This window comes from Stenella coeruleoalba (genome assembly GCF_951394435.1).
Source record: "Stenella coeruleoalba genome assembly, chromosome: 3".
In the NCBI taxonomy this organism is placed as follows: domain Eukaryota; kingdom Metazoa; phylum Chordata; class Mammalia; order Artiodactyla; family Delphinidae; genus Stenella; species Stenella coeruleoalba.
The window spans coordinates 95,811,776-95,832,292 of NC_137148.1; the positions used below are offsets into that span (position 1 = coordinate 95,811,776).

At 37.7% G+C, this 20,517-nt stretch overlaps 1 long non-coding RNA gene across 1 annotated transcript in view; it reads left to right on the forward strand.

Moving 5' to 3' along the window:
• Nucleotides 1–2,760: 2,760 nt before the first annotated feature.
• Nucleotides 2,761–20,517, forward strand: part of LOC307183718 — a 537,680-nt gene continuing 519,923 nt past the window's right edge. The window contains exon 1 of the long non-coding RNA XR_013827568.1: nt 2,761–2,873. This is a non-coding gene — a long non-coding RNA (uncharacterized lncRNA). The remainder of the gene's footprint in view (nt 2,874–20,517) is intronic.

Below are 20,517 nucleotides of genomic sequence, written 5' to 3' on the forward strand. Positions count from 1 at the left end.
TTCCCATGCCTACTTGGGTCAATTAGTATATTTCTTATTCCAGCATATTCCAAATAATGTTCTTTGGAATATAATTTTAGGAATTCTCTTTAGAACGATTTCATGATCATGTGAATTTGGCAAATTTAGGTTATGTAAATTTCAATAGGTTTCTATAGAGCAGTACTCCTCAGATTCTTTAATACGCTGAAATTCATTGTAAATCTCTAAGAGGTGAATAAAGAAGGTCGCATTTTTGATGAATATTTGTCCAATGAAAACTTTTTGAGAAGCACTTCAGTTGCACATAATTTGGGAAACTTGATCTGTTCTTTTTATTGATCTATGTATAAGCCAGTGCCACAATCTTTTAATTCATGTACCTTTATATTTCACCATTTTATAAGGCATATTTTTGCTCATTAGTATCTTTTTTTCAGAATATGAAAGATTTCTTCAAGTGTTTTCATACCTCTCATAGAATGAACATTTTATTTATGCTTCTATAAGATTGACTTTGATTTTTTTCCTTTCTTTCTTCTTCTTTTTTTCTTTCTCTTTTACCATTTCCTTGTCTTTGCTTAAGTTTAGAGAAAGGAGGATCTCAGGCAACAGTAAGATTTTCCAAAGGCTAACCATGACTAATCTGAGATAAGTTATTTATTAAGAAGAGATAAACCCCCCTGAGAGAGAAAGCAGATAATCAATAAGAAATGAGCAGACTAAGGCAATTTGACAATCAGAATCCTGAAGTATGAGAATAAGTGAGCAGGATTCAGAATTGGATAACAGGAAGTTTTTAATAACAAGTGAGGCATGTGTCTCAAAGTATATCTTAGGCATTTTTTATTTTCCAAGGTATTCTAAAATTATCTTTGAAACCATGCTGAAGTTTCAACTTTTAAAGAAAATTATAATCTTGGTTTAGAAAAAAAGGTAGAAAGTTGATGATGAGATTAGATAGACTTAGCTGGGCAGAGCATCGCTGTCTGATAGCTTAGGGAAATATGTACCTTCATTTTAAAATCTTACTCTATGCATTTGTATGACAGTGGAAGAATTAAGACACCTGAGGTCAATTTGCTAGGGTTCCTGAACTTGAATCAAGAAAACATGAGTTTGAATCCTGACCTGTCACTAGTTGTATGACTTTGCACACGTCACTTAGGCTCTCTGATCTTCCCATCTCTACTGCCATGGTGTGATGGAGCCTGTTCTTAAGACAGAGCTGATTGTGAGCATCTCCTCCAGCTCCACATTTGGTGACTTTATGTTTATGGTAGCTTGATCGACCTTGGTGGGAATTTGTACAACATGGAAAGTGACACATGCTACAAATCAGGGTACTTTTGTGGTTATTGTTGTCCTTGCTGTTTTCAGAGCGGCTGTATGAGCACTCTTCTATCTGTATTCCATACCAATTTTAAAGATTTGTTGGAAAATTCAAAATGATTTCATAAATATGAAATAGTATTTTCAATTAATAACCTTGCTCTACTGAAGGCATTACATAGAATTTTATCTCTGAATATCTCTTTGAAGACTGAAAGTAAAAAACTACAGATCTCTAAAAAGAAAAAAATTTGGTGCATACAACTGTCAGTCATTCAATTTTGGCTAATTTTGGAAATATTGTAATTATTTTCATAAAGTAGGTATTCTATACATGCTTATTTTTCTATCAAAATGAAAAATAATGAGTTTTGTACAGTGTATTTCTTGAAATTTCCCCTAATTGTTGTGGTTGAGGCATAGAAAACGAACGAGAAGAGTAAATCCTATCCTGAGGAAGATCACATAATGCCTTCCAAAATTTGATGCCAGTGTATTTTAGATTTTTCACTCTAGTTGACTATGGACTATGTAATGTCGTACTGCTTTCATAAAGAAATCTTTGAGTCATATTCCCAACTACTTTCTGACTTTGACCACTCTAGATATGTTAATGGAAAGCCAGTGACAGTTCCAGTCAGACACTAAATACTTTATTATGTAGTGGAAAGGACATTGAATTCAGTTAGGAGGGCTGGGTTGTAGCCCCTACTGTAGCCTGAATGAGAAGGTGGGAGGAAAAGTAGTTGTGAAGGGAGTTTTATCTCCACTTTGAGCAGAGACCTCTCTCTATTACTATTAGACAAAATGTTTCTTCCCTTCTCATCCCATCCACCTTACAAACCATTTCATTGGCATGCCACTTCTCAAGAATCTAGAACACACCTTGTATGGGCCGAATGTTGGAAGTGCTCAGCTTATAGAGAGAGAATTCATGATATGTTTGTCAAAGATGTAAAGAAATCAGAAAATAAACTTTTGAGAGATCTGTACAGTGAAAAGGTGGAAGCCATTATGAAATTGTTAACCTAGCTGTCAAACCAACTATACTGATTGTATTGATCAATTTGAGAATGGTAAGGTTGCTTTCAGAAAGTTCTTTCTTGAGGTATTGGTTTGGGATTTGCTCCAACTTTACTGTTCTTAGATAGCATTTAAAATTCGTCCTTTATTTTTATTCAGCTTCATTTTCAAAAACAGGGAAATTGATATCTATTGCATAAGAATTTTATTTAAATATGCCTGATAATGTAAATATATCCAGTGTGTTAGAGATGAGAACTTTAGCCTGATTAAGTCATCTGCTTAAGAAAAGTCTGTTTCATTGCCCTGTAGTGACATTTGATTAGTTAAATGTGTCTTGATGGGTTAGAAGAATTTTAAAAAAATAAACCATAATGTTTAGGATCCATTCATCACTTTTATTTTTAATTTTTTTAATTTATTTTTTTTAGGGGGGATTACCTGCGCCGCACAGCATGTGGGATCTTAGTTCCCCAAACAGGGATAGAACCTGCATTCCCTGCACTGGAAGGGTAGAGTCTTAACCACCGGACCATCAGGTAAGTCCCTAGAGGAATTTTTTTAAGAATTGACCATGTATTAACATTTTAAGATTCTTGAAATTGTTGATAGAATCAAAATTTTAACCACAATTAAGTCAAGTTTTTTGTTTTTGTTGTCTCTTTAAGTAAGTCTGCCTATGGTTCAATGTTTTGTTGTTGTTGTTTTTAAGAGCTTGAACTTTAGCCAGACTAATTTTTGGTTTTTTGGTATAAGCAAAAGAAATTAGTCAAGGGGCCACTGTGAAAGAGAGAGGAAGAACCAAGAAAGGATAACTGAAAAGTAGCTGGACTTCTATAGTCAACAAAAATGCAGATGCTAATGATATTGACACATCTCTAATTAACAATTTTTATATAATTTTCATCCACTTTCTTTGATGAAATATCACAGTGCTCTTAATATTAAACACAAGTAAAATATACTTTGATTTTACAGTGGTTAAAGAGCCAAGTTTTGAATTAAAATACAGACTGTGAAAATCAAACTCAGTTTAGGAAGCCTTATACTTAGAAATAAATTTTTGGTTTCATAAAATTCTGCCCGTATAAGCTAATTTAATTTGATACTCAAGAATCAGGGTTATTTTGCTTTGATAATTGAAGTCAGTGTTAAAATAATATGAAAGATCTAATTAGCCCTTGCCTTTGATAGCACTGCTAGAATACTCAGAACACATCCTACCAGGAAGCAGGAAGTACCGGAAATCCAACAGAAGGGCTGGTTTCTCTAAGATTGCAGGTCAACAGGGTTTTAATGTTGTGTGTATCCTGATATTAGAGGAATACACGATTTCAAACTCTCACCTTATTTGCTTACCACAAAGAAATATTTTAAGTGTACTATTAATGCCTTTTAAATAAATAAATATATATATATATATATATATAACAGCAGAAGGGAAGTTGTTTTAGTGGGTAAAATGTTACTTCACATCTTTCTATGTCTACTGACCCTTTTGTTAAATTCTCATCTCAACCATTCCATATTCATTCCCTGGTGAGAACTTTTTTGTCTTGCTAACCCCTTTATTGGTGGTGTCTTTGCTGCTTACCTATATCCATTTTTCAAAAGTTTTCTCAGAGTACCCCAAGACCTTTCATGACCATTCCAATACATATTGCAATTTCCTGCCCCTCAATATCTTTAGGAGGTAGAGTCTGTTACATTCATCTTAGCAAGAAATAATCATAAGGTTTTATAGCAGTATTAAAATATTTTCCATCATTAAAATAAATTGCAAAATGTTATTCATAGCAATTTACAAAGATTTGTGTTGTTTTAAACTTCTTGCTTTAAATCTAGAAATTAACTCATTTGTTCACAATTTGACATACACTTTTAGACTATATATCTCATATATCAAGCACTGTTGTAGGTACTGGGAACACAGTGGTAAATGGAAAGACTTCTTCTATATTCTTATTTATACGGAGAGATGAATAAGTAAACAAATGAAAATTATTGTAGCTTATGACAAGGAAGGAGACAAGCAGAATAATAGACTATAAACAGGTGTGGGATGATTTTTCTTTTTCTCCATTTTACAGATAAGAACATAGGAGCAGAGAATAGTTAACCACATGTTGATGGCCCCTGGCCAGCTGGGATTAGCCCAGGACTATTGAAGTTTAAAACCCACGTGTGTTCCTCTACTATATGCTACCACTAAAGAAAATTCATTAAATATATATTTCAGTGGCACTAAACTGTGATCTACGGAATTTGAACTAAACTGTTTTTTTAACCTTCAAGTTGCTGTTTAGAAAAATCATGATTTACGTTTTTATCTCATAGAACAATGTATCAACAAAACAGAAACAATCATATAATGATATTCTGGCATATACGAGAGGTGCCTTCACAAAGCAAAGGCAAAAGGACTAACTATTCAGTAAATAGCGCTGGGACAGTTAGTTATCCATATGAAAAAAAAATCTGACTCGTACCTGACATTATACACAAAAATAAATTCCAGAAGGAGTAAAGATAGAAATTTGAAAACCATAACCGTAAAATTTTAGAGAAAAATATGAGCCTTTCTTTGTAATGTTAGGGTAGTAAGGGATCCTTAAGTCACAAAAAGCACAAATGATAAAGGAAAATATTGATAATATGCCTACGTCAAATTTTTTAAATAAAAAAATTTAAGCCACAGACTGGAGAAAATATTTGTAAGAAATACAGCTGAACAAAGAGGTAGAATCCAAAACTGTTAAGGAATTTACATAAACAAATAAGAAAAGTGGAAACAGCTCATTGAAATATGGGCGAAGGATATGAACAGGCAGTGCACAGAAGAAACGAGAATGACTAGTTAACACATGTAAAGACACTCAGCCTCACCAGTACTCAGGGAAGTGTGAATTATAACCATAGTGAAATACATTTTGACCCATCAGATTGGTAAATAAATAACAATGACAATATCAAGATTGATAAGAACATGAAGAAACAGTACACCTGTCCAATATAGTATATTCTATCCAAGAGTGTGAATTCTGAAATAATTTTTGAGAGTAATTTGATAACTTTTTGTAAAATTGACCAAGAACTAGCAATGACTTAACAATTCCTATTTTAGGTATAGACCTAGAGGAAACTCTTGAATATGGACTGAAACAAACAAACAAACAAACCATGTACTTGAATGGTTTTTGTAGCGTTATGCGCAATGGTAAAATATTAGAAACAAAATCCATCAATAGAAGAGTGGATGAATAAATTGTGAGTTATATAGATAGTACATAGCCAGTTTGTATGTACTGACATGGATTAATTTTAAAACATAATTTTTAGGGAAAAAAGGCAAGCTACAATATGATGCTATATATGTAAATAAAAGGACTCTCTATATATGGTTATTAGATACACAGAGTTGCTGAAAAATTTGAGATAGAAATATAAACCTGAACTTGAAAAAGCACTTCTGGGAATGGGAGAGGGCTATAAAAGAGGTACACTTATATCTGGAAAACTTAGTTTCTTAAAAAATCTAAAGTAAAGATAATAAAATATTAACAGGTGTTAAGTCTGCATGGTGAGTACACACGTGTTCTATTTCTGTACTTGTCTGTACATTTGAAATATTTTATAACAAAAATATTTCATGATTTCATTTTTCCTGATTTCTTAATTCTCCCTAGCATTGCTTAGTCATGACTTTATCATTTAGCTTTTTATTTCTGTAAATGGTACTTATTTTTTCTCACTCCATTATATAATGGTAGTGGTGCTATAAATGGAATTTTTCACTTAAAGTAAACAAAAAAGTATATGTATATATTCATATACTGAAAAATGGCTTTTATTTAGTAAAGAAACATAAGTGGAATCTTTTCAGAGACTATTGAGGATATTGTAGACCATGGTTGTTTAAGATACAGTTGCAAGGCAACTATAAAAATTGATGATGACCATGATTATTTTCCCTGCAGAGGTGTGAAGATCCTTGAAGAAAATCTACCTTCTCTGTTCTCATGGGTAATGCTGCCAATATAGAGGTTGAGGTTTCACAGGTCATACTCTGGCTATATAGCCACAGCTATATTGAGGACAGTGAAGGGGCACAGTGGAGTCAATTCCCCTCCATTTGACATGCCTTCTCCCCATATTTGATTACACTTTTCTCCACTGTGTGCACCATTCTTGAGGTACCTGGTGCTCTGATGATAACCAAGTATCAGCTCCTTAGATGGCTTTCAAGGCTCCACGTGAGCTGGCTTTGCTTCATCCTTCAGCTTCATTTCCTGCCGCTGCTCCCGGCAGCAGTTCCTCTCTGTGCACCAGCCTGCATTACTCCCTCATGCCTGTGCTTGTGTTTTCCCTCTGCTTAGAATGCCTCTGTTCTCTCTCCTTCTTCCTTTGGCCAGTTCTCACTGTCTTTCAAGACCTGCCCTAGACATTATCTTCTACATTTATTCTTGAACTCTGCATTGAGCCTGCATTTCAGGTTGTTCTTAGGGCAGCAGCAGAACTTCAAGGAGGTACCAACCATATGTTTTCATATGAGCTGATGAGAATCTACAGAGAAAATTTCCCTGAAATTCCTGAGTTGAGTATGGTATGGGAGGAAGGAATGCGTCCCATGTATAGATAAGTAGCAGAGAGAACCCCAGAACCTGAAAGTGCTCTATAGATATAAGTGAGAAATACTTCTAATTACATAGACAGAGGAAAAATAGGGCCACTGTCCCATCCCCATTCCATCTCATACCTGGGTACCTCTAAGTCCTCTAAGAAATTGGTCAGAAGCCCAGAGAAAATGGAGAAGGAGACTAAATATAGACTGATCTGTGCTATTTGGTGTAAGGGGGGCGTGAAAACAGAAACTAAGCATTAATAGAGCAGTTTCAAAAGTTTTAGCTGTTTAACCCTTGACTTTGTGGACTGATAGTCTATACCCTAAAATTCTATTTCGATGTGGAGATTGAGTTGAGTAGTAACACCCTTTGAACTGTGTCTGCTTCCTCCTTCACACTCCCCTCCCCACAACCAGCTTGATTCTTCTACCCTGTAATGCCGATAGTAGCATTAGATTCCCCTGGACTTCTTTTATTCTTTATTTTAATTTTCAGAGATCTAAGTGATTCCTTTAATATTCTAATACAGGTATCTTTCTCTTTATAAACTTAAATTTCTTCTCTGTTCTGTCTCTTCACTGTATATCCAGACAAAATCTATGCCATAACTGACATGAACCAGGAACTCCAAAGTGTGTAAATTGTCAACTTTATTTTTCTGGGCAAGCAGAGTTTCACATTATACTGTCTTGCTCAGAATTCCTTGTTGCTAATATTATCAAGTCATTCAGAGAAGTGGAACATTGCAACTGTAGAACTCAAGACAGATCTTAACACCAGTATGAGAGGTCATTCCTTTGCCAGGTCTCTTTAATATGTCCTAGAGACTTCATTGGGTACAATTTACCTCTTTGAAAAGACCCTACCAAGCATTTTGACACAAAGCAACCTGAATGAACGAATTAGACCAGAAAGCTATACTTTGTCTTCTGAGCTATTTCAAGTTCAAAATGTTTAGTACAAAATAGGAAATCATAAACATCTTTCAGTGGCCTAGTTATTGATGGTCAGCCTTTTAGAATCCACAGAGCTCTGTTTATGGCAGACCAGCTAGAGATGAGAATGAGATTCATTCTCATACCACAAGGTACCTGGTGAAGCCTGGATTTTCTTGGATAAAGTTATAAAGAACCTGACTTGACCCCAAATTATCTTTGAAGTTGTACAATTACATGGAAACATTACTGAAGTGTATTTGGGGCAGTTTTAGACTTCACGTAATACTGGGATTTAAACATCATTTGAGATGAAAGATTTTTTCATTTCTAGTGAAGAGATATGTACGTGGAATGTTTAGATGTCATTCACATAAGGCTGTAGGTCACAGAGCTACCTTGTAGCATAACCCATTGCATTTGGAAATGGTGGTCTGGCAGAACAGTCGTATGCTGAGAACTGTGTAGTACACTGACACCATTCTTCCAAAAGCCCATGGCTCTTCGTAATTGTCTGTACCTGTACCTCAGACCACAACCACTATTGTTTAGTCAGGCTACATGCCTGGCCAACACCTGTAAAAATGAGCATTTCAGGAACTCTTAGCATTAAATTTACTTCTTTGGAAGAGTCAGTTTTAATGAAATTTATAACACCTGAAAATATTTGCAATAATGTGCTTCAATTTAATAGTATTATGCTTCTGATATCTCAGAAGCAATAGGTCTGTTAAATTATCTTCTTCTGTTTCTTCTGATAAGATTATGATAGTGATCTCTGCCTCATGAAATTCCTTTTGTTTTCAGCCTTTGAAGCTAGACTAAGTTAAAGGTACATGTGGATCTCTTCAGCAACTTTTGTTTAATTAGGTAGAGCTATTCTACTAGATCAGTGACATTGATCAAAACATATAGAATCGGAGTGTTTGGTAAATATTATTCTGAGTCTATCCTTCTTCATCTGCGTATCATTAGGAAATCTTTTATGAAGGACTGTTCAAGTGTATATCTAATAGATATTTTTAGGTTAAAATTGACACCCCTGTTGATGAAATGAAATGACTGTTGTAGGCCTATTGATGTACTTTTCCCAGGATCCACAGCAGCCTAAATGCTCTTTCACATGTGCCGTCTTCCTTGTCAGGATACGCAAGGCCTTCTGATTTTCTCTGGGATTACTCCGTGATTCACTTATGTGCTTAGCTTGGCATTTCCTTGATTACACACAAATTGAGGGACTGTGTTGATTGTAGATGGAAGGAGTAAGAGAAACATATGTTATGTGAAAGGGTCACAGATTAAGTTGTCCAGAACTGCTGAGTGTTTGGAGCACTGGGCTTATGTCTCTGCCCGGTGCCCTAAGGTGCCACCTCCTACTTGACATGGCCTTTACATGTTCAAACACATGGGTCATGACCTTCTTCTGCCTCTATTTTAGTCAAGGTGTAGAGTCCTTTAAGTCACCAAGAAAAACTAGTCTTAGAGCTCTCCCTTGACTACTGGATTAAAGGGAAATAACATTTGAGCTAAAAGTTACCATCAAATAGTTTTCTATTGGGATTTTTTTTTCACTGAACCACTCTTTGGCATGTTGGGAACAGAAGGTGTTTCATACACTATTCTTATGTACTTTTCTGGTAAATAGGAAAATCTCAAACTATTTGTATTTGAAGAGACAACATATGGCAACACGTTTACGATTGATGCCATTATTCAAGAGGCCATTTTCATGCATTTTAAAGGAGCTTGTCTGTACTTTAAAAGTAATATTCACAGAGGAAGACTATTATTCACATTAAGAAGGGAAACTCATTGGGGAATTACTGAATTAAATCCAGTGATGAACGGTGCAGGATCGAGGGAGTCAATGGAGGGAGAACCCAAACAAGGTTCCCAGGGCCCAAGAGAGAAGAAAAATGTGAGACCAGAATTCAGGACTAAGCAAAGTCAGGTAGAAAGGGGTGTTTACAAACTTTGTTGTGCATGAGAATCATCCAGAGCAAATGTTAAAAATACAGAGGCTAGGGCTTCCCTGGTGGCGCAGTGGTTGAGAGTCCGCCTGCCGATGCGGGGGACAAGGGTTCGTGCCCCGGTCCGGGAAGATCCCACATGCTGCGGAGCGGCTGGGCCCGTGAGCCATGGCCACTGAGCCTGCGCGTCTGGAGCCTGTGCTCTGCAACGGGAGAGGCCACAACAGTGAGAGGCCAGCGTACCGCAAAAATAAAAATAAAATAAAAAAAATAAAAATACAGAGGCTAAGAGCCCACCTCTGATCTACTAAATCTAAACTTCTGGGTTGAGATGGATGGATTTCTATTGTAGGTGATTTTGTTTTTTTAACCTCTAGGCAATTCTGATGAACAGTAAAGTTTGTTAAAACCTGATTGGCTCGTCAGAAGTCCCAGGTATATTAGGTGAGTTTTAAAGTACTTCTCTGAAGAAGTGAGCAGTGTTTTTTATGAGTATGTCCACAACCATCCAGATGAGAAAATTTGGCTCCAGGTGTTGCTAGGAGTAGTGTGGATTGTACGTTGTAGAGACCAAGCTACAGATTTAAAAAGAAGTGTGGGAATCAAAATGATTAACTGTCTTGCCTAGGATTTAATTACTAAGTCCTCCACTGCTTCCAAGGTCTGAAAATATACTGAATTGGGCTTCAAGGTCAGAAAATTATTTTGAATATTTGTTCTGCACTAAATCGGTTGTTTGTGACCTTAGGCAAGTCATTTAACCATTTCAGCCTCATTTTTTTCTCTTCTATTAATGGGATAAAAATTCCAACCTTTCTCATTAAGTAGGAGAAATTACTTTGAAAATTCTAAATTTTCATCTAATGGAAGTTTAAGTGGATTAAAAATGTAAACCCTAAAATGTAGATGTGTAAAAATCTAAAATATTAATAATTTTATATAACTGACCTTGCGTTTGCTTTGAAAACTCAAATCTTCAAAGACTAAATAACTTCTTTCTCACATTCCAGTATATTCAGTCTGATCTATTTTCTACTCACAAACATATACTATTATGTCAGGCACTTTATAGTTCAAAACATAGGCACATAACGGAAAATTCTTAACTGTCAGTGTTCGTTCCCCTTCCTCTTTCTATTTTTTTTTTTTTTAGGGGCATCTTGAACAAGAGATGCTTCTGGAACAGTGTGGGCAGTAGGTCAGGGGCTTTTCCCCTCTGAGTTATCTTTCACACTATTGCTAGTCTCTGCCACAGTTGGGCAAATTCCTGTATCTGCTGGTTTGGACAGGTTTCTGTATCTGCTGAGGTGTGGCTGGTCACACCTTGTCACTGGGGGCAGTACGCTGGCAGTGACGCCTGTTGTGATGCATGGGCAAGACTGAGGCTGTCCTCAGGTCTTCCTTCAGCCTTCAGTACTCTACTGTTCTCATTCCCTCTTATGGGCAGCAATGCACTGAAACTGGAGTGTTTTAGGACAAGGTCTCCAGGAAACAGACCTTGAGCCAGGGGTTTGAGTGCCTATGAATTCTTAAGGAAGTACTCCCAGAAGAAACTGATAAGGAAGCAGGGGAGCAGGATATGGAAGGGTAAAAAAACAAGCAAGAGTTCAAGGTCAGATAAAGTGCTGGTATCAGCCTGATTTTGCAGGAGTTCTGGAGCATAAATTATACCTAGTGCTTCTTTCTTCTTGCACCAAGGGAGCTGGGCTTTTTCACTCCTGCTTCAGTTATTGAATCAGTTACATTTGCTACGAGGCTGGGGTGGGGAGTGGGTAGTTGATCATAAACTCCCTGGCACTGCCAGCAGGGTTGTTCTCATAACCTGAAGGTGATCCCCTGTAGAAGATCATAGATGCAAATTTTTGGTAGAGCAGCAGAGCCAAGGGGTGGATGCCTAGAGCTGATGGGATCTGAAGGTATTTGTGCAGGGGACCAACTGTGTCCACTATTGTTCACCTTGCACTGCTTTACCATTAAGTTGAAAGCTTTTTTAAAAAATTGGTTGGCTATAATCTGTATGGAAAAATTTGTAAGAGGGCATGGTGTGACAAGTTTTAATCCCCACTGGTATAGTTGGGCCCATGACCAAAACTGATGCTCATAATCTCCTTCAACACCCATTTCAAACTCACGCTCAGCTAGCATTACTGCTGTTCTCGTAGACAGCCTAATGGAGTAAACCAGACCATCATTTGAGGAGACTGAGCTCTGGTTTCCTGCACTTAAAGTTGCTGCAATTTTGTTCAGTGACAGTTAAACCTTGTCAGGAGTTGCTGCCATATACGGGTAGTCCTCGACTTACTGTTATTTGACTTACAGTTTGTTGACTTAACAATGGTGTGAAAGCAATACACATTCAGTAGGAACTGTGCTTCAGATTTTGAATTTTGATCTTTTCCTGGCTAGCGATACACGGAACAATTTTCTCTCATGATACTGGGCAGCAGCATTGAGCCGCAGCTCCCAGTCAGCTACCCAGTCATGAGAGTAAACAACCGGTAAACTTTGAATCATTCTGAACCCACACAACCATTCTGTTTTTTACTTTCAGTATAGTATTCGACACATTACATGAGCTATTCAGTCAACACTTTATTATACTTTAAATATTTTTAACTTATGCTGGGCTTATCAGGACATACCTCATTGTAGGTTGAGGACAATCTGTACTTCCTGTATGATCAAGTAAGCAGATATTAGGTGACAGTCCAACAGGTAACAAGTGTATACTCTGGACAGAATACAAAAGAACAACTACCTGAAGGCATTGGAGGAAATTTGAAAAATGGAAGATTTTGAAGAGGAGTTAGAAGTTTGGTGAAGGAAATAGTATGGATGAAAGAGTTTTCTCATTTTCATAGCATCTGGCCTGCAGGCAGGCCTCTTTAGGTACCATACAGAGAATATAAAACTGCCATAGAAAAACCTGGATTTTCTCTGGCCTGAAAAGCTAGAGGACCTGATTTGAGGCAACCACGATAGCTGGTAATGTAGGAGGGGTCACAGGAAGGAGGGAGCCAGAAAGAGGAAAACCCAAATTTTCTGTAAATTTTGTGTATAAACTCTAAAAACCTCTAGATAACTCCCAAATCACATAAGGTTGGGGAAGAAAAAGCTATCATATTTAGGAAAAAAACAAAACAAACTGAACTAACATTTGAGCTGCAGCCCAGAGACGGTTTTCAGTTTTCGGTCCATCAAGTTAATTACCTGGTAAAACAAATAAACAACAAAGGTCGACATTCTTTGGAACAATGAAACAGAATTGAGAGTGTCTACAATGTAATATTCAAGATGTCCATGGTACAATTCAATATAACTTGAAATAGGAGGAACCAGAAAATGTGACCCATTTTCAAGAGAAAAGACAGCGGAGACTGACCCTGAGATGGAACTGATTTTGAAATAAGCAGGTAAAGTTTTTACAATAGTTTTTACAATAATGATAGGAAAATATGCTAATAATGAATTAAAGAAAGAGAAATCTCAGCAGAGAGTTAGAAACTATAATAAAGAACCAAATGGAAATTCTGTAATTAAATATACTGTATCTGAAATAATGCTGGTCATTGAAACACTCAGAGATGCTGAGAATGAAATCCTAGGCTTAATACTTAGTATTAACACTAAATCTTTATGATGACCAGGATCAATTACCCCTGTCAACGTGGCTAATCCCTTCCTTTGCCTACTGGTCTGTTTGTGTGAGGAATCTAAGAGACCCTATGGCAAAGAAAATTTTACTTTTAGTAGGGCTCTTACTGTATGTCTTGATTGAATCATTCCTCACTGGGAACTAGGACTTTCAGACTCACAGAGCTTAAAAATTCAGAGGTGGGAAGCATAGATTCTCCAGATATGTCAGTGTTATTCTCCAGTATTGTTAGGTATAACAAAATAAGGTAGGACACTCTATGTCTACCCCTTAGTTCTGGGACCCATCTTTATACTGGTTGGGGACCCAGCACCATATAATGGCTGTCACTTTAAGGTTTATATTGTCTCTTGAGGGACAATCTCCTACCTTCAGAAGACGTCATCTCTAAGATAATATCTGGGCTGTGCTTCTAAGAGGTTATTCCAGGTCTCTCTCAGGTCAGTAGTTTATGAATTGGGTGGTAGGTAGTAAGACTAGAAGATCCTTTGGTTATTCCTACTTCTGTACATCCTTCACAATAAAGTGGGTCCTTTGGTCCAAGGGGATATTTTTTTCAGGGTTCTTCATCAGTAAATAAGACATTATGTGTGCTCTCATATACAGTGCATGCCAAGGCACTGTGGTCAGGGGAGGCAATCCCTTTTACTTTTTAATCCTGATAAAATTGCTTCATTTTCCACGATGAAGGGGGTCTAGTGCAATCAACTTGCCACAAAGTAGCATGTAGATGGTAGTGTATCAAGGACTCTGGTCTCCTTTGCTGACATATTGGACAAAATTATTTAGTGTCAAAAGCAAGATAATCCTTGACAAGAAAGAGGCCCGTGAATACATTCCATCCCTAACACCATAGTTATTCTGTTTATGAATTCGTTGTGCAAGCACTATGTAACCAAGGGCAAATGCCAACTGATATCAGTTTGATGAGCTGTTCTGGTCACCTAATTATTAAATGTCCCTTCTGCCATGGATGCTCCGTGGTGGGTATTGAATTGTGATACCAATATCCTTTTCTACTATGACTGCTGTTACTCCACAGATGAAAGAAGCAGTGTTAGGTTTTCATCTGATCCTCAGTATGTGCGTTCTGTGTATACATTCATGAACGAGAGTAATGGCCATTGGATGAATCTGTGGATCCATGGGGTACTCTACATGTTGAATATAGGCCAGGGATCTACTGATCACTAGATGTTCACATGCCCATATTCTAATAGGGGAATCAAGATAATGCTTTCTATCCTTGGTATCAGAATCAGTTCAGACCCAACCTCCTTCAAAAGATCTGCATATTCTTCTTTCTTGAATATGCAGTTACTGAGGTAAATGGCTGCAGGTCCCATTGGGAAAGGACAAGGAGAGTCACTACTGTTAAAACATGTTGTGGCATTGTATCTTCCTTCCTCAGAGGCCTCATCCTTTAATCCTTGGATTCTAGATGGGAAAACTGATTCAGGTATAGAAACTGAGCAAGTGATCCTGTTAATTGAGTTGACTGACATCAACATTATTAATCTCTTTATATAATCTATATATTTATATATGTTTATCTTCCTTAGTTGCCTACCTCTATTGACCTTGACACACCATATCTCTTAGCAATTGACGTAAATCCCAGAGAGCTAGGGCCCCTGGCTATCATTTTGACCTTACTGCTCATTATGGTAATTACATTTACTTTGCCTCTGATGGTTAAAGTTTGCCACCTGGAATCTTTCATACCTGTTGTTACTAGGAAGCCCAGTTCTGTAAAAGCATCTTCTTCTACCAATCCCAGACTTCAGAAGACAGTCATTATGAACTTTTCAACACTACAGGTGACCCCCTATCAGTTTATTTTTTATTGCCCTAGTAAATGGAATGTCCCTTAGGCCTTCCTGAAAATAGGCAACTAGTGATTTTGGGGGGAGAGTGTGTTAAATAGTAGATGGCTATTACCATGCCACCTTCTCTGAGCATTTTGTTCTCTTCTTTCATACTGTGTCAGGTCAGTTCTAGTATTTTCACTTCACTTGATGTCCTGAATGTCATTCAGTATAAAATCCCTTTCCTGTTTTAATAGGATAAGTTTCCTTAGTAGGGTCATCCTTGTTCTCAGTTCTTGGTTTCGTTTCCAGGGTTGGAGATGAGAGCAGATTTTGAGGAAAATTCCATTTTCCTGCAAGATTTCTGACTCAGTTGAGGCATCTGCAGTCTTTAAGTATAGAGATGGAGGGAGTGTGTTCTATCCTCTAACATATCCAGAAGGTTCCAGTGAATCTCTGGGTACTAGTACACCATGTGCCTCTACCACATATTTTTATCCTAAGTGTCAGGCTCCCACTACTTAAGATGAGGCACTTGACTTTGTAGTGAGGGACGTGTTTTCTTTTTAAATTTTTATTGGAGTATAGTTCCTTTACAATGTTGTGTTAGTTTCTACTGTACAACAAAGTGAATCAGCTATACATATACATATATTCCCTCTTTTTTGGATTTCCTTCCTGCTTAGGTCACCACAGAGCACTAAGTAGAGTTCCTATACAGGAACTCTACTATACAGTAGATTCTCATTAGCTATCTGTGCCAGCTTGCAAATTCATTCTTCTCTGAAGTTCTGCTACTTTACAATTAAAATTAGCAGTACTTGGCCAAGTACATGTGTTTGGCCATTAGTTTGTTTTCTCCTCCAGCTGTAGGTGACAAGGATTTCTTTTTTATTGAAATATTATTAATATACAATATTATATTAGTTTCAGGTGTACAACACAGTGATTCAAAATTTTCATAGAGGGCTTCCCTGGTGGCGCAGTGGTTGAGAGTCCGCCTGCCGATGCAGGGGACACGGGTTCGCGCCCCGGTCCGGGAAGATCCCACATGCCACGGAGCGGCTGGGCCCGTGAGCCATGGCCACTGAGCCTGCACGTCCGGAGCCTGTGCTCCGCAACGGGAGAGGCCATAACAGTGAGAGGCCCACGTACAGCAAAAAAAAAAAAAAAAATCAATTAGCTATAAGGATATATTATACAGCACAGGGAATATAGCCAGTATTTTATAATATCTTTAAATAAAGTATATAATCTATGAATTTTTTTTTTTTTTTTTTTTTTTTTTTTTGCGGTACGCGGGCCTCTCACTGTTGTGGCCTCTCCCGTTGCGGAGCACAGGCTCCGGACGTGCATGCTCAGCGGCCATGGCTCAGGGGCCCAGCCGCTCCATGGCATGTGGGATCTTCCCGGACCGGGGCGTGAACCCGTGTCCCCTGCATCGGCAGGCAGACTCTCAACCACTGCACCACTAGGGAAGCCCACTAATTGATTTTTATACATAGTAGTTTGTACCTCTTTATCCCTTACCACCTTATCTTGCTCCTCCTCCTAACCCTTCTCCCCACTGGTAACCACTAGTTTGTTCTTTATAACAGTGAGTCTGTTTCTGTTTTGTTATACTCATTCATTTGTTCTGTTTTTTAGGTCATATATAAAGCGATATCATGGAGTTAGCATACTTTTTTCATTTCTGATCTTTATTGTTTTGGGTCCTCTTCCCTTTTTCTCTTGATGAATCTCTATAAAGGTTTATCAAGTTCATCTTTTCAGAGAACCAGCTCATAGTTTCATTCATCACTTCTATTTTTTTTAAGTCTCTTTCATTTATTTCTGCTCTGATCTTTATAATTTTTCTCCTTCTATTAGCTTTGGTTTTTGTTCTTCTTATTCTAGTTCCTTTAGGTGTAAGGTTAGGTTTTTTTATTTGAGATTTTTCTTATTTCCTGAGGTAGGCTTATCTCTCAATAAACTTTTCTCTTAGAACTGCTTTTGCTGCAACCCATAGATTTTGGATTGTTTTTTCATTTTCTTCAGTCTCCAGGTATTTTTAATTTCTTCTTTGATCCATATGTTGTTTAGTAGCATATTGTTTAGCCTCCATGTGTTTGTGTTTTTTGCAGTTTTTCTCTTGTAGTTGATTTCAAGTTTCATAACATTGTGGTTGAAAAAGATGCTTGATATATCAATTTTCTTAAATTACTGAGACTGTGTAACAGCACGTGATCTATCCTGGAGAATGTTCCACGTGTACTTGAATGTTTATTCTGCTGCTTTTGGTTGGCATGTTTATATCACTGGATTACAAATGTAAGTAAGTATATATATATATATATATGGTCCATTTGAGCTAATGTGTCATTTAAGGGCAATGTTTTTCCTACTGATTTTCTGTCTGTATGATCTGTCCATGGATGTAAGTGGGGTGTTAAAGTCCCCTACTATTACTTGGTTACTGTCAGTTTCTCCTTTTAGGTCTGTTAATATTTGATTTATGCATTTAGGTACCCCTCAGATGGGTGTATATATATATTTATAGTTGTTATATCTTCTTCTTGGGTTGATTCCTTGACCATTTTGTAATATCCTCCTTTGTCTCTTGTTACAGTCTTTGTTTCACAGTCTATTTTTTGTGATATAAGTATTGCTATCCCAGTTTTATTTTCATTTGCATTTGCTTGGAGTACCTGGTTCCATCACCTCACTCTTAGTCTGTGTATGTCTTTAGATCTGAAATGATTCTCCTCTAGGCAGCATATATACAGGTCTTGATTTGGGGGCTCGATTCAGCCACTGTATGTGTTTTGATTGGAGCATTTTGTCCATTTACATTTAAAGTAATTATTGTTAGGTATGTACTTACTGCCATTTTGTTCATTGTTTTAGGGTTGTTTTTGTAGTTCTTTTTTATTCTTTTCTTCCTCTTTTGTTCTCTTCCCTTGTGATTTGATGAGTATCTTAAGTGTTATGTTTGAATTCTTTTCTCTTTTTGTGTGTATAACTATTATAAGTTTTTGGTTTGTGGTTACCATGAAGTTTATATGTAGCGTGTGTGTGTGTATGTGTGTATATATGCTTCTATATATATGGTTATTTTAATTTGATGATATCTTAATTTCAAACACACTTTAACAACACTGTACTTTTGCTCACTTCCCCCAATGATTACTGTTTTTGATGTCACAATTTACATCTTTTTGTTTTGTGTGTCCTTTCACTTCTTATTGTGGATATAGATAATTTTACTACTTTTGTCCTTTAACTTTCCTACTAGCTTTGTACATGGTTGATTTATTACTTTTACTGTATATTTTCTTTTACCAGTGAACTTTTTCCTTTGATAATTTTCATGTTTCTAGTTCTGGCCCTTTATTTTTCACTTAGAGAAGCTCCTTTAACATTTCTAATAAAGCTAGATTGGTGGTGATGACCTCTTTTAGCCTTTTTTTGTGTAAAGCTTTTGATCTCTCCACCACATTTGAATGAGAGCCTAGGTAGAGGATTCTTGGTTGTAGGCTTTTCCCTTTCATCACTTTAAACACATTTTGTCACTTCCTTATGGCCTGCAGTGCTCCTGCTAAGAAGTCAAGCTAACAGCCTTATGGGATTTCCCTTGTACATAACTTGTTGTTTTACCCTTGCTGCTTTTAATATTCTTTCCTTGTCTTTAATTTTTGCCATTTTAATTACAATGTGTCTTGGTCTGATCTCCTTTGGGTTGATTCTGTTTGGGACCCTTGTACCTAGATGTCTGTTTCCTTTCCCTGGTTCAGGAGGTTTTCAGCTATTATGTCTTCAAATATGTTCTATGACACTTTCTCTCACCCTGTTCTTTGTAGAACCACTATATTGCGAATGGTAGTATGCTTGCTGTTTTCTCAGAAGCCTCTTAAACTGTCCTCATTTCTTTATACTCTTTTTCCTGTTCTGCTTCAGTGTTTTCCATTACTCTATCTTCCAGCTCACTGATCTGTTCTGCTCAATCGGATCTCCTGTTGATTCCTTGTATTGTATTTTTAATTCCAGTCATTGTATTCTTCAGCTCTGTTTGGTTCTTCTTTGTATCTAATACTGCTTTGTTAAACCTCTTACTCTGTTCATCCATTCTTCTCCCAAGTTCTTTGATCATCTTTACAGTCATTCCCTTGAACTCTTTATTGGGTAGATTGCCTATCTCCACTTAGTTCTTATTCTGGAATTTTATATAGTTCCTTCTTTTGGAACACGTTCCTCTGTCACCTAATTTTGCCTAATTAACTATTTTAATTTCTATGTATCTGTTAGGTCGGTTACGTTTCCCAACCTTGGAGAAGTGGCCTTTTGTAGGAGATATCCTATGTGTCCAAGCAGCACACTCCCCTTTGGTCACTAGAGCTGTATGCTCTAGGGGTGCCCTCTATATGGGCTGTATGGGTCCTTCTGTTGTGATGAGTGTGGTGGGTCCCAAGGTCTCTGGCTGCAGGGCCCTGGGGGGTCCCAGCAATGGTGTTGACCTGCTGATGGGTGGGGCTGGATCATAAGGCTACTGGATCAGGGGCTCACAGGGTCCTGGGTCTGGTGCCAACCTGCTTGTGGGTTTTCTGGGTCCTGACAAGGCAGGCTGCATGGCTGTGGTGGTTTGGGCAGTGCTATCTGCCCACTGTTGTGTGAGGCTGTGTATGGGGCTACTGCCATGACTCTGGTGGGCAAAGCTGGATCCTGGGGTCTCTGGCTGAAGGGTCTCGGGTGTGGGGTCAGGTCCTAGGCCCTCTGGTGGAAAGGGACATGTCCTGGGCTGGCTGTTAGCTCAGGGAATCTTCAGGCAGCCTACCTTCTGGTGGATGGGGCTGTGTTCCAACTCAGTTAGTTGCTTGGCCTGAGGTATCCCAGTACTAGTGCCTATAGGCTGGTGGGTGGGTCTGGGTCCAGATGCTAATAAGCTAGAGGGATTATTCCAAAACGATGCTGTGAGCACGTGTCCCCATATTAGATTAGCTCCCCAAAACGGCTGCCACCATTGTCTGTGTCCCCAGGGTGACCTCCAGTTTCCTCCTGCCTCTCTGGGAGGCTCTCTAAGATCAGCAGGTAGGTTTGACCCAGACTCCTTTCAAATTATGCTTCTGCCGTGGGTCCTGGAATGTGTGAGATTTTGTGTGCGCCCTTTAATAGTGGAGTTTCTATTTCCACAGCTCTCTGGATCTCCCAAAATAAGCC